This window comes from Sciurus carolinensis, chromosome X (assembly GCF_902686445.1).
Source record: "Sciurus carolinensis chromosome X, mSciCar1.2, whole genome shotgun sequence".
Taxonomy (NCBI): domain Eukaryota; kingdom Metazoa; phylum Chordata; class Mammalia; order Rodentia; family Sciuridae; genus Sciurus; species Sciurus carolinensis.
Window position 1 is genome coordinate 84,447,217 of NC_062232.1, and position 6,819 is coordinate 84,454,035.

The following is a 6,819-nucleotide window of genomic DNA, read 5'->3' on the forward strand; positions in this document are numbered from 1 at the left end:
ATTTTGGGACTACTACCCCATCTGGGGAGCCCACCCAGTGGGAGAGACTCACCCCGTGGCTCTGAGTTGGTCCTGAGTCTCTCAATACCTCCTCTTCTTGACTCCTGGGTCCTGTGAAAGGTCCTCTAGTCTCCTGTAGGTGTCTCAGGAAGGGAGCTGCCCTTCCAATGATGATGGCCACGCCCTCAGGAATAATTCAAAATACCTGCACCAGTCTATAAACAAGCTGGGGTGCCACAGGGAGGGTGTGCTGAGTCAGCACAGAGGCAATTCCAGTGTCCCTCAGCAGTAGGGGGGTCAGGGAGGCAGGCTCACCAATGGCGCCCAACCTTGGTGTGGGGGTCAGGCGGGTTGACTCACCCTCTGGCTAGTTCTGCAATACAGGAGGGCTGGCTCCTCTGCCAGCTTGCGATGGCAAAATGATAAACAGAATGTAGAAACAACCTACAGAAGGGGAGAAAGTATTTGCAAGACACACTTATAGGATTAGTATTCAAAATATATAAGGAAATGGACTTTGCTTGTAGTTCAGTGGTAAAGTACTTGCCTAGCAATTATGAGGCACTGGGTTTGATCCTCAGCACCACATAGAAAAAATAATAAAATAAAAGTATTGTGTCCACTACACACTGTTTTAGTCAGCTATTTCACTGCTGTGACTAAATGATCTGACCAGCACAATTTTGGAGGAGGAAAAGTTTATTTGAGGGCTCACAGTTTCAGAAGTCTTGGTCCATAGAAGGCTGGCTCCATTCCTCAGGGCAGAACATCATGGCAGAAGAGTGCGAGCAGAGATAAGCAGCTGTCATCATCAAGAAGTAGAGAGAGAGAAAGACACCACTCTCCACATAAAAAATATATGCCCCATAGCCACGCCCCAATTCCCACCTCCTCCAGCCACACACTAGCACTCCGATTAATCCAATCAAGGATTAATTCACCGATTGGGTTAAGACTCTTACAACCCAGTCATTTCTCCTCTGAACCTTCTTGCATTGTCTTACATGTGAGCTTTTTGGGGCAACTTACATTCAAACCAAAACACACACATATCAAACAATCCAATTGCAAGAAAACAAGTAACCCTTTTAAATGAGAAAAGTACCTGAATATACCTTTCCAAAAAAAAAAAAAAAAAAAAAAAAAAAAAATATATATATATATATATATATATATATATATATATAAGAGTGGCCAAAAGGTAATGAAAAAAATACTCAATATTACTGAACAGTAGGGAAATGCAAATTATAACCACAGCTAGAATGTTACTTCACACCTGATAGAAATGCTACCATCATAAAGACAAAAGATGAATCTTTTGTGAAGATGCAGAAAAAAGATAATCCTGTATATTGTTGGTATAAATTCAAATTGGTACAGCCATTATCAAAAAAGTATGGAGATTGTTCGAAAGTAAAAATAAAAACACCATATGATTCACAAATCCCACTACTAGATATATATCCAAGGGATATGAAATTGGTATGCAAAAGAGATACCTGCACTCCAAAGTTCAGTGAAGCATTATTTACAATAGCCAAGATATGGGAACAACCTGTGTGTCCATAATTGGATGAATGTATAAAGAAAATATGGTATATATGTACAATGGAATGTTATTCAGTCTTTAAAAGAAAATCCTGTAATTTGTAACAACATGGATGAACCAACTTATGTTAAAAATAATCGAGGCACAGAAAGACAAACACTGCATGATCTCACTCCCATGTAAAATCTTTAAAAATAAAACTCATGGAACCAGAGTAAAATGATGATTATGAGGGACTAGGTTGGGGTTTAAGAGATACTGGCGAAAGGCACAGAATTTTAGTTAGGAAAAATACTCTCAAGAGATTGATAGAACAACAGTAAGTACAATTAATGACACAGTATTGTATATTTGCAAATTGCTAAGACAGTAGACTTTAGGTGTTTCCACCAAAAAAAGTGTGTAGTTAATGTAAGTATGTAAGTTAACACATATGTTAAATAGCTTGATTCAGCCTTTCCACACTGTGTACATCTATCAATGTGTATATGACTATTTTAGGTATTTTATAAATGAAAGCATTCAGTATTTGCCCCTTGGTGTCTGGAGTCTTTCACTTGGTATATTTTCAAGGTTCATCAATATTGTACCATGTAATAGGTATTTATTCTTTTGAAACTGGAACAATATTCTATTGTATGTATACATTATATATTGTTTATATATTAATCTATTGATAGACACCTGAATTTTTTCCACATTTGAATTATTGCTAATAATGCTGTTATGAACATGGTTGTACAAATATCTGAGTTCCTACTTTCAATTATTTTGGTTATATACCCAGGAGTTGAATTATTGGAATATATATGACAATATTATGTTAATCTTTTTGAGTAAAAATCAAAATATTTCTCATATGGTTGCATCATTTTACACTCCCACCAGCAATGTGCAAACATTCTAATTTCTCCACAGCCTCTGCAACACTTACTGTTAATTTATCATAATAAATTAATTACACTTTTACATTATTTATCATTATCATGCTAATGGGTATACAGTGGTATTTCATTGTGATTTTGATTTGTATTTCCTTAGTGATTAGAGATGTTAAGCATCATATCATTTGCTTATTGACCTTTGTATATCTTCTTTGGAGTAAAGTTTATTCAATTCCTTTGCCCATTTTAAAAATGTTTTTATGGATTTTTTTTCTTTTCTTTGGTTGTTGTTGTGATTGAGTTCTTTGTGTATTCCAGATATCAATCTCTATCCCTTATAAGATATATATTTCCAAATATTTTCTCCCATTCTGTTAATGGCATTTTTGCTTTCTTAATGGTGTACTTTGATGTACAAAATTATTTAATTTTGATGATGTCTAATTTATTTTTCCTTTGTTTCCAATACTTTCAGTAACATATAAAAATCATAAATCCAATGTCACCCAGCTATTGCCAAATTTTCTTCTAAGATTTTTGTAGTGTTAGCTTGTACATCAAGGTATTTGATTCATTTTAAATTAATATTTAAGATGATGTAAAGGTACAACTTCAGTCTTTGAAATGTGCATAAACAATTTTCTTAGTATCATTGATTGAAAAAAAAACTATCTTTCCCCAATGAATGAAAAACATCTGGAGGAGGAGACAAAGATGATGGACTCATAATAATAAATGGGTAGACACACAAACAATATGAAAAAAAAACAAGGGAAAAAACTGTTCTAAGCAAACCAAAATATCTCAATAAAAGAATCCATTGGTACCACATTGGAGGAAATTTCAGAGACAGAATTTAGAAATTTATAATTAAACTGATCTGCAAGGCAAAAGACAATGTAAGGAGTGAAATGAGAGAGAAAATAAAGGAAGCAAAATATCATTTGTAAAGAGAGATTCTGGAAAATAACTAAGTGGTAATCTTCAAAATGAAGGAATCAATAAACTAAATTAAAAATTCAATAGATAGGATCACCAGCAGACTAGACCACTTGTAAAATAGAATTTCAGACAATAAATTCAGAATATATAATCTTGAAAATAAAGTTGACCATGGAGAAAAGATGTCAAAAGACTATGAACAGAATTTTCAAGAAATATGCAATAACATGAAAGGATCTAATTTAAGATTTATTATGATAGATGAAGGCCCTGAAACATGAACTAAAGAAATGCTCAATCTTTTCAATGAAATAATACCTTAAAATTTCCAAGACCGTAAGAATGAAATGGAAAATCAAATATAGGAGACATACAAAAACATATTATAATGAAAATAGCTAACATACAGAGTAAGGATAGAATTTTAATGACTGCTAGTGAATAATGCAGGTCACATTTAGAGGTAAATCAATCTGGATTTCAGCTGACTTCTCAACTCAGACCTCAAAAGCTCGTAAGTCTTGGAATAGTATATACAAAGACCTGAAAGAAAATGGATGAAACCAAGAATACTATATCCAGAAAAATTAAACTTCAGATTTGATGATGAAATAAAAGCCTTTCACATAAACAAAAGTTAAAAGAATTCACACTAGAAAACCTGTACTAACAAACATACTCAATAAAATATTTCATGAAGAAGAAATGAAAAATAAAATGGAAAACCAGTAGCAGAGGAGCTACACTAGAAGAATAGTCAATCAGAGGGGAAACTACTACAATTAAAAACCAGAAATAAATCAAAATGACAGGGAATAAAGATCATTTCTCAATAATAATATTGAATGTAAACGGCCGAAACTCATCAACCAAAAAATATAGACTGGGAGACTGGATTAAAAACAAGACCCAACAGTATGCAATCTCCAAGCACTCATCTTATAGGCAAAGATATACACAGACTGAAGATGAAAGGATGGGAAAAAAATATCACTCATGTGGATCTCATAAACAAGGATTTCAAAACAAAGTTAATCGAAAGAAACAAGGAAGGTCATTTCATACCATATAAGGGCATTATACAACAAGAAATAACGATTATAGATATTTATGCCCTAGAATAATGGAGCACTTATGTCCATCTAACTCTTCTCAATTTTAAGAGTCAAATAGACCACAAAACAATAATACTGGGTTACATTAACATGATTTTCTCATCACTGGATAGATCTACCAAATCAAAACTAAATAAAGAAGCAACAAAACTAAAAAAATACAATTGACAATTTAATCTTACCAGACATATATAGAATATTTCATTCATCAATTATTGAATACACTTTCTTCTCAGTAGCACATGGATCATTTTCTAAAATAAACCATATCTGAGGCCACAAAGTAACTCTCAACAAACAAAAAAAATATAGAGATAATACCTTGCATTCTATCAGATCAGAATGGAATGAAATTAGAAATCAGTGATAAGATTAAAAAATAGAAGCTACTCTAACACCTTGAGATTAAATAATATGAAATTGAATGATGAATGGATAGCAGAAGATATTAGAGGTGAATTAAAATAAATACTTAGAGGTACACGAGAATAGTGATATATCAAAATCTCTGGGACACTGCTGTTCTAAGAAGCAAGTTCATAGCATTGAGCTCCTTCTTTAAAAAAATAGAAAGTCACCAAATAAATAACCTAACATTGCATCTCAAGGTCATAGAAAAAGAATGAATCAACACCAAAAGCAGTAAAAGACAGAAAATAATTAAAAGCAGAGCTGAAAGCAATAAAATTGAGGTTACAAAAAACAATACATAGGAACAATGAAACAAAAAGTTGGTTCTTTGAAAAAAAAAAACTAAATAAAAACTAAATAATATTGATAAATCCTTAGTCAAACTAACCAAAAGAAAGAGGGGGGGAAAACCCAAATAGTTAAAATTTGTGATGAAAAAGGAAATGTCACCATGGACACTACTGAAATACAGAGGATAATCTGAAACTATTTTAGAAAAACCTATACTCCAAAAATTAGAATATCTTGAAGACACTGACAAATTTCTAAACACGAGGGGGGAAAAACCCAAATAGTTAAAATTTGTGATGAAAAAGGAAATATCATCATGGACACTACTGAAATACAGAGGATAATCTGAAACTATTTTAGAAAACCTATACTCCAAAAATTAGAATATCTTGAAGACACTGACAAATTTCTAAACACACATGACCTACCAAATTTAACCAGGAGGAAATAGAAAACTTAAACAGATCAATTTCAGATAGTGAAATTGAAGACACCACGGAAAGCCTACCAATGGATTTCTGGGAGCATGCAGTGTGGAACTGTGCTGTTTGGGATCTTTCAGCATGACAGGGTTTGCTGTCCCGGAGGCAGATTCTTTTGCTGAACCCACAGGAAGACATCCAGTTTCAGAAGGTATAGCAGGTTCACTAGTGTATAACCTAACCAACAGCTCCTAAGCATGTACTTGATGCTGGCTCTGGCAATGCGAACCTAGAAAACAGTTGATGATTTTCCTTGTGGGGAGATAGACATCAGACAACTAGTTCTTTAAGTTATTGCTGTGACACGTGAAAATACAGGCAAAAACAGCAAGAAAAACTTATTCCTGGAGTAATCTTTGTGGTCCATCTGCTTCCAGCACTTTATGAAACCCAAATCAAAGCATATTTCTCCCAGTTTGGCAGTATTACAAGATTCAGACTGTTCAGATGTGAAAGGACAAGAAATAGCAGAGGTTATGCCTTTTTGGAGTACGATTCTAAAGATATTGCCAAGATAGTTGCTGAAACAATGAATAACTACTTTTTTGGTGAAAGATATTGATGTAAAAATTATACAAAGAAATTTTTAGAGTGAAATGTTCCATTTCATGAGCCATCATATCCAGTCATGAAGCAGTATAATCAAAATCGACATTTATTCAAAAGCTATGGATGGAAGAGCAATTTAAAAGGAGAGAAAAATTGCTCAGGAAGAAATTAGAAGGAAAAGGAATTAATTATGATTTCCTTAATTGGTTTTAACAAATAAGACCAAAGAGCCCTCAGATAAACCTACAAAGAAGAAAAGGGTTTCAGGCATACCAAAGAAGAAAAGGGTTTCTAAAGGCACTGCTACAATTCCTGAGAAGTGTGCAGATAGCCAGGGCACCACACCACTTTGTACACTAACATTTTTGGGGAAATGAAAATGGTGTGAATAGATTGATTATAAGGATAATGAAATAGTTTTCAACAGCCTATATCTGGTGCAGAAGGAGGAGTACAAGAGACTCCAACACCTAAGCAGTCAGGGAAAAACAGATGAAGACAAAGAAAAACAAAGCAGTAATTCTGAATACATTATATATATTGTATCTTCTGACAAAATGTGATAATTTTCTTACAGTGGCTAACTATATTTT

The 6,819-nt window shown here is 33.5% G+C and overlaps 1 pseudogene; it reads left to right on the forward strand.

Moving 5' to 3' along the window:
• Nucleotides 1-317: 317 nt before the first annotated feature.
• LOC124971581 (MKI67 FHA domain-interacting nucleolar phosphoprotein-like) lies at nucleotides 318-6,439 on the forward strand (annotated as a pseudogene).
• The last annotated feature ends 380 nt before the right edge of the window (nucleotides 6,440-6,819 follow it).